This window comes from Melanotaenia boesemani, chromosome 14 (genome assembly GCF_017639745.1).
Source record: "Melanotaenia boesemani isolate fMelBoe1 chromosome 14, fMelBoe1.pri, whole genome shotgun sequence".
Taxonomy (NCBI): Eukaryota; Metazoa; Chordata; class Actinopteri; order Atheriniformes; family Melanotaeniidae; genus Melanotaenia; species Melanotaenia boesemani.
In genome coordinates, this window is record NC_055695.1 from 12,542,269 (window position 1) to 12,551,236 (window position 8,968).

Here is an 8,968-nt window from a genome sequence, read left to right on the forward strand (position 1 = left end):
TAAAGGCTTCGTTGAAAAACACTAATAACACTAATTTCTTGTTTTTTATAGACTTAAAATTTCGTGAATTGCTCTTTTTTCAGAGGTGTAATCATTCTGGAGTCACAGCAGTTCCAGTAATCACAAATAAAACCTTTAACGGTGGAATATTCTAATTATATACATGAATGCTACAGGACTGATTAATAAACATCACTTTGTTAGTGATACATTTAACACGTTTCAAGGTTTCCCAAACTACAGGCTGAGGAGTACACCTGCCAGCTATCTTCCAATCACGGTCAGTAATCAACACTACTCCCAATGTTAGTCATAGTTCTTTTGAATGCCCCACCCTCAGTTTCTCTCACCTAAAGTGGAAATTTAAGAAAACACTTGATTACACAATGTATCTCTTTTAAAAGCTATGTACCGTGGGCTTTTAAGGTTGTTATAAACAAGAAGGAAGGAAGACTTCTTCTGTTTGTTTCTTTGTTTTGTTTTTCCCCGAATTACCATTAGCTTTAAGCCATATCCACTCTCCTCTTTATTCATAAAGTTCTTGGAAAAATTGTTTCAACTCAACTCATAAAGAATCTGAAGAGGTTTAATCAGGGTCCAGAGCACATCACAGCACAGAAACAGCCTTGATGAAAGTTTCCAATGATCTTGTAATACCTTAGATAATGGACTTGTGTCTGTACAGGTCCTATTGAATCTCAGTGGTGCACACAACTGATCGAAACATTGTTACAGAGGACTGAACATGCTATTGGAATGACATTAACCACGCCAGGTTGGTGTTAGTCATATTTATTTATTTTACACTTCATCACATCCCAGATTAAGTCATGGTGTTCCGCAGGGTGCTGTGCTTGGACCACTACTTTTCACACTGTACACGCTTCCATTAGGTAATAGTGTTTGACAGCATGGAATAAATTTTCATTTTATTTATCTGATACTCATCTACAGTTATTCTTAAACTCTTACAAAACGGTCAGCTTGTCAGATTATAAAGATGAAGACAGAACCTTGGAGTTATTTTTGACCAGGATCTGCCCTTTAACTATAAAACAAGTTTCTGGGGACACCTTCTTTTACCTACATAATATTGCCATTGCCAATAGCATCCTGTCTCAAAATTATTTGAAAAAGTAGTCCATTAATTTGTTACTTCAAGAATATAATTCCTTATTATGGGGCTATTCTAAAAGTGCCTTAAAAAGCTCCAGGTGATCCAAAATGCTACGGCAAGGCTCTGATGAGAATCATTAGGAGTGATAATATTTTTCCCAATTTCAGCTTCTTCTCATTGGCTCCTTGTAAAATATAAAAAAAATACCATATACAAATATAAATATATAAATACTGCCACAGTGCTTTTCCCTTAGAATGAAGGTTTATCTGTCATTTTCTAGAGTTTTTAAAACCAGAGTGGGAGGCAGAACCTTCAGTTATCAGACCCCTCTCTTATGGAATAAACTCTGAGTTTGGGTTCTGGAAGCAGACACCTTCTCTACCTTTCAAGTTAGACTTCAAACTTTCCTTTGTCATAAAGCTTATGGTTAGAGCTGGCTTGTGCTTCTCTTTTTCTTGCTCAGCTGGTATCCCTGTCTTAGATTTGTGATGCTTGTTGACCCTTCTTTCCTGCCCGCTTGACCTGAAAATGATGGAGACAGATGGCCACTTCTCCCAAATCTGGTTATGCTGGAGGTTTTCTTTCCTGTTAAAAAAAGGTTTTTCCTTTCAATTGTCACCTGATGCCCCAAACATGCTTAAACTGGGGGACTGAACTGAAGAAAAGATTCAATGCAATCCATTGGTTTCCTTAGCAAGACAATTATTTCTTTATAAATTGACTTATATGAACATAGTTATAAATTGGATTTATGTAGATAGTATTATGGATTTGCTTTAATTGGATTATAATCAAATAATGAACTGGATTGAATTGGACTGTATCTTTTAATGTGCCGTGAGATACTGAAATTAAACTGAAAGAAAATAATTTGTATTACAGTCCATTCTAAATATGTCAATCCAGGATAAACTGAACAGCCATCCAGCACAAATAAAAATATAAACCTGCATGTAGTATGTGATCCTCAAAGGTGTGAATGTGATTTTTGCAAATATATATTCACAGCGTAAACAAACCTTCAAAGAGGCATTCTCTCCATTTTTTACTGGAAACAAACCTGAATGTCAAAGGTGTACGACGTGTGTGCTCGGAGTTTGCTGATTTCAACTCTTGTTCCTTTTAATGCCTGTTTTCCAGGAACAAAGATCACGCTGTCGTCACATGGCTGACATGCCCGCCGCTCACTGCTGTGGCATCGGCGGCATAAGACATTGTATGACAAGTCATCACGGTGCCCGGTGTCACGGGGTGAGTGCCACTCCAGCACCACCGATGTCTGGTTCACCACTGAGACCAAATTTCGAGGAGCTGATGGAACACCTGTAAAAACAAATAAAAAGAGAGTCTATAGGAAGGAGTTCTGAAGCTGCATATTTACCGTTCATGTTAAAACTGTCTTTCAGTCTGTTACTTGCGAACCATACCAAATTACTTTACATTTCAATAATTCCAATATTTGTGAAATGAAGCTCTTTTTTTCATGAGCAATCAGAAACAAATACTTCAAAGAGAAACAGAAGAGATTCCATGCCAGATAAATGTCCTCACATACCAATTAGTAAAGCTTTCAACATTTAAATAAAAGTGACCATTCCTGTAACCTCTGTAAGTGTAAACACACACAAAAAAATGGTTATTTTCAAGCCTTTACACTGCATCTATTTAAATGTCAACATCATGATGCCACATGGAAAGAAACTGCCAGAAAAATTTAACAATCTTGTTATGAATCTTTATAAAAATAAATAAATAAATAAATAAAAAGGATGTTGGAAGATCTGTGACCTTCAAACACTCAATGGAAAGACATTTGCAGCAGGAATCAGAAGTGAAGAATCAGAAAACACACATCAAATCATTGCTGTTGGGTTTTTTCTTTTATAATTGCAAAAGAAAAAGCTAGTTGCAGGCTTTAAAAACATGGCACAATGGTTACAAAGGGAAGTTAGACTTTCTGTCACACTTCACATAGTGTGAAGGACACATCAACACTGAAACCTCCACCTACTATATGTCAGGGGAAGGGAGAAAAATGTTATTCTTTTGTACAAACTGCAACATCTAACTTCCCAGAAGTATAAGAAAAGAGGTGTAACAGAAGTACACTATTACTTCTTCCTCATGTAATTTATATATATATCCAAGGGAATAAATGGGAGATACCCTCTTGTCACCTCTATATTATTTTCAGGATTCTAGAGTCACCATTAAAGCACACTAACTACAAAAACTTCAATACTCCACAAGTCTTAGAAACAGGAAGCACTTAAGAAGAACCTAAATATTTCTTAACAGATACAAGTAACGATGATTTTTTTTTTTTACTTTATTAGCTCTTAGGATATCAGTGGTTTTGCACTTTCAACTACAGTTATCACAAGGCCTCCTGCTGCATGTGCAAAGATAAGAAGGAATTTTGGACTGCAGCCATAACTGTCTCTAAGAATTAGAAAGTGGCCTAACAGCTTAAGAAACAGTCATAAAAATCTCTTTGCAGTCCTTTGCTTCCTGTCTGGCTGGTTCTCTCCATTTCACTGTGTCAAAATGAGTCTTCGGAGCACTACTGGTTTTCACAAGGTTAAGCCTACTGGGTGCACTTCTCTTTGACTGTCCAAACACATCACAGAGCGTGATGCACACATAACAAGAACAGTCGAGAAAAAACAAATGTTCAACCTTGACATATGCTAAGTTGTTGCAAGCAACGACTGAGTTGACCCTGTAGAATATGTATAAATGTACAATTCTCAAACAGTCAGTGACAGCTATGAATCAAAGTCAAAGTGCTAACCGTAGGGGGTCATAGGGGGAAAATAAAAGCAGTGCCCTCTTATTAATATTTCTGCTCAGAGTGTAAATCTGTCTGAGCAGTCATAATTCTACACACACAGGCAATGCAGTGTGTTGACACAAATGTTTAAGTAGCATTGATGCAAAACAAGCTACTGGATGCAGAGATCATGACAGGAGAATGTTTAAAGAGTTAAGAAGGATCAAAGATGTGATCATATATCCTGTTTTACTGCTGCTGGAGACCATGTAAAGGGGGTAACAGACCCAATCTGTGCTCCCACACTATATTAATCTGACCTGTGCAACAAAATACCCCCTGTCCCCAAACCTCTTCTGTACCATTGCAGCCCATGAGGCATGTAGACAGACAACGATCCACAAACTGCACATTCACTCTTCCGTCTCACCTCTTTGATTTTATATCTGATTGAGTTCACGACTAATATAAATAAACTGAAGCTCCCTCCAAAATATTTGTTTCATCTTTCTGTTTATTAAAGATTAAACTCATCTTTTTCATTGCTTTAGTGTTCCAAAATGCTTGAAACACAATTGGATTTTGCCCTTGAATTGAAAGTGTCAAAGTAATTCATGGAGATGTGAAGTTTGTCAGCGTGACATGCACAACCTCTCTTAGGATGATGCTTTTATGTTCATTCTGTTTTCATAATTGGATAACCTCATCCACAAAAACAGGTGATAGGAAGACCTCCCTGCTGTGATGTATTTCAACATTACACTTTTTCAAAGCGCCTGACCTGTTTGTCTGGTGTAAACAAACTACTAAACAAATGATCATTTGCTTTAGTCTACATGCTAATGAGGAAGCTGCAGTCCTAAACCTTTAATGACTCCACTACATTGAATAAAACGTTTGCAAAAGTATACCTGCCTGAGTAATATCTATCAGTGGGATTGCAGATTGCCAGAGGTTTGCCTCCATCATCTTATTGTAGTCCACTTTTCATAGCATTCTCTAGTTACATTACTAAGGCCTGATTAATCTGAACACTTCTGTAAACAGAAAGAGGTTGGCCTCCAAGGATGCTTACCATGGATGACTCGCAAGACAGGAAAAAGTACCACTGAAATGCTGGATGAGACTAAATGAGGTTGTTTGGTAAAGGGAAAAAAGGAGGCAATGGAAACATAATGTTTTGGGATGTTTCCAGCCAGAGCAAACATGTCAGGGGAAACCACACAATTGACAATTTTTAAAGGATTGTTATATTAAGATTCTGGAGAAAAAAATTAAACAAAATTTCAGAAAAAAATCAAGTAGAAAAGATTTCTTTCCTATATTTGTGCCATGTAACTTCATTTTGCAATAATGTATGACAAACGAGGCTCAGCTGCAGACTCTACGATTAAAATTCAATGTCTTGGTTAAGTATTTGAGATAACAGAAAGAATAATAAAACATGTCAGGTGCATCAAAAAGCTTTGGAACTCGCTGTCTGTCACTGGAATTGAATTTCCCCATATAGCTGGCTGCAGCTCTGATGATGACAGGGCCACAGCTGCCAAACAGTCGTGAGCTACCTGACAGTCCATTTCACTACTTACAGTGACTGGTTTGTCTAAAAGTCACTGGGAACATGAAAGAGAGCAGAAATCAGCGGCAACATCATCATTTTCTTAGTTTTGAAAAAATTAACAAAACCAAACATGTGAAAGGAATTTAAAAAATGGAACAGTAAATAAAAATGAAAACCAGATTGAACCACGGCTGTTTTTAGTCTGTCAAAACACAAAGTTATATTCAGGTTACCAGGACGTGCACAAACACAATCGGCACACAATAAAAAAGATTTGGTTTGAGTCCAAAATGATTCATGTTTCAACCTACTTACTCCAGCTCTCCGAGGAACCGAGAAGCTGCGTTTTTCACACTCTGTGCTTCATCTTGCATAGTAATATAGCCTCTTCAACACACTAAACACATATTCACTTCAATGGGGAGCAGGAGGAATATGGCAGCATTATTACTTACTGCTCCCCAAATCCCCTGACAAGGAGGGGAATGTTGCAGCACTCTGAGCGAGCCGCATAAATTCGGTGGTTGTATGATAAATCAAAGCAAATGTTGGCTTTTCATTTAATTATGAAATATTAGACTGTCAGTGGTATCAGCCTCTCATATGTTGTTTTGTGCCTGCTTCTGTATTGGTCATGGTGATGCTCTGAAACACTGTTGAAATATATACAGAGAATGTTCTTTTGTGTGTTTGATGGAGAGAAAAAGACTGACTCACTGGTGCACATGTCCTCGGGTTTGTCCATGTCTCCACGGTAATATCCATTCCGACAACCACAGAGGGTGGCGGCTTCGATGGTGGAGCGACTGTTGAGTGGACACTGCTGACACAATCCTGCCCCCTGGGATGACTTAAAGGTGCCCTGAGGACAAGCTGAGAAGAAAGATAGAAAATAAAAAAAAACACATCACTTTGCCTTCTCAGCTGTCAGAATGATAGGAAATTCTCATGTTCTTGGAGTGTAGCCCTGCGCTTTTTGTTTGCCTTGATTAAAAGACATTTGGTAAACTTTATTTTAGAAAAACAATGTGCCAGCAGAGATATTATCAGTGCTGTACGGTTGACACAGCACAGAGGGGGATTTTCTAGGAATAGCAGCACACTGTCTTGTTCTGACAAGATACACAAAAATATTTATGACGCAAAATCTGGCTGCACTGATTATCTGCAATGGGGAGTAAGATTTTGTTTCTCTGGATCTTTTAACTGGGTCAGAGTCACACTGTTCATCAGCCTGTCTTTCTATTAGTTTTATCCACTTTTTTATCATGTAGACAGACTGACTTTACAGTCAAACAATGAAATGAGAATGACTTCAAATCACTGCATTAATGGTCGAATTATGCTTGAATTTTAAATCAGAAAGGTGAAAATACATATACAGCAATGGCATATAATGTAAAGTCATGCTTATCTCATGTCTGCCTTTCATGTCAGCTTGCATGGTTACCAAGGTGACAAGCCCTGGCCTCCTGTGAAAGGTTTGTAAAACTCATTCATTTAAAGAAGAGCTGAAAATTGGGTAGAACTGCCACCTTCTAGGTGGTGGAACTACACAAACCAAATATATTTTGCTAACCTGAATGTCAAAACTAAGTAGGTCTTTTTTTTTTTTTTTTTTAATTTGACAAAAAGCAGACTGTAAACACGTCCAAACCTAACCAGTGAAACAACGGTATGGGAAAATGCCATGTTTCCATTGACAGATTAATCTAGGGTTTTTTTGTTAGTTAAATCTTACATTTGTTTCTGTCAAAGCAATCCTTACTCAAACTGAGGATTTTGTTTCTTTTTTTTTTTACCAAAGAAAGAAATCTGTGTAAATAATATTTGTGTCTATACAACTAAAAATCTGCTGAAAAACTGATTTGCTATTAGCATTGATTCTGTGATATCAGCATGTACTTTCAACACATTCTAGTCCTAAATAATACATTTAGTAGTATTGAGGTTGTGCTTTTTTTCTCCTTTTTATAAGTATTTTTTTAAGTATTTTTTTTTACATTATTTGACATTTGACATTTTTTTTGCCTGTAAGGGATCAAATGGGTCGAGACTCTTATCCAGCTGACAGTGCACAGGTCATCAGACTATCGAAAGGCTGAAACAAGCAACAACACACACTTTCACTCACATTTCTGGCTAATTTAGATTCACCACTTACGCTAACATGCAGGTCCTTAAAGTGAGACAGGAACCCTGAAAACCCTGGCACATGCACTAAAACTTTTTCACAAAATTCAGACACGAAACACATTTGAATTCCACAGATGATTTACTTATCAAACTTTCATTTACCCAGGGATTTGTGCCGAGCTTAATGTTGTTATACAACCTGTCTGTATGCTATTTTATTATATGTACTGCATTTTCTTTGGGGAGAAAATAAACCTGGTCGTGGATATCAAAATTAGTATGGATTGGATGCTTCTGTAACAGAGATGTTGAAAAAGAGATTGTTTAAAAAAAAACCCAAAAAAACAGCAAAAACAACCATCATGTTAAGATTCTTGCATGTTTTTGAAAACCTTCACCTCTAACTTCTTCACCATTAATAGTGATCTAAAGTCTTAAGGAATTGGCTTTTGTCCAGTTTTTAGCTTTCTAAAACTGGACTGATCTACAAACACAGCTGCAGCCAGCTCATTTTAATAATGATCAAAGCAGCTCTCCAAATTAGCGAAGACTAGTTTATAATTATTAGCCTGTAATTCATCAATGACCCAGACGTAGCTTGCTACTTGTTACAACACAGAACATAACCCAGCTGATTACCTGTTGAGGTAAAACCTTTCTAATGCAGTCTTTGGCTCAGATCAAACTGTTCTCTCCTACATGAGACTTGACTCTAGTTTAGGTTTAAACACAGTCAAAGTCTTTTTTTATGGTTCAGGATCGAACACTTAGCTATAGAAAAATTTTTACCGAGCTGTTAGCTTTCTTTAAAATAGTTTGCAGAACAGCTACTATGTTATGCAGTGTATAAACAGAGCCGGCTGTAAATAGCTTATCTACATCAAATAGCCAATGAAATTCTGAAATTGAGGATGCTGTTCATATGTGCAAATTTAAACGTTCCGCCAAAATCTTGTGTAAAGAAAAACCATGTTTTCTGTGTAGGATTTAGCATGTCTGAGGTTCAAATGTGACATGATAAACCTTATCTAAATGTTGGAAAAATTAGACAAGAAGAGTGACATTTTTGTTGGCCTTACGTGTAAAATATTGTTTGTCTTTTTGCAGTTATTATCAGATCTGGCATTGGAGCGCAGAGGAATAGAAAGGTATAAAATGAGGACTAAAACTGAAACCACTCAGCCAACAGGCTGAAAGAAACCAAGAGCCTTTTAATGTTTTCTCCTCTTGTTTTGATTGATCCTCAGCTATTTGTGTTCTCCCTTCTGTGTAGAAATGTTTATCTTATCTCCATGAAACCTCCGATGCTCTAAGATTAATTGCAAATGTTAAACAGATTTATGCTGGCAGACATAGGAGGACTGCAGCCTTTTAATGA

At 37.0% G+C, this 8,968-nt stretch overlaps 1 pseudogene; it reads right to left on the reverse strand.

The window, feature by feature from the left end:
- The window catches only part of LOC121653038, an 87,111-nt pseudogene that overhangs the window by 38,120 nt on the left and 40,023 nt on the right, over nucleotides 1-8,968 (reverse strand).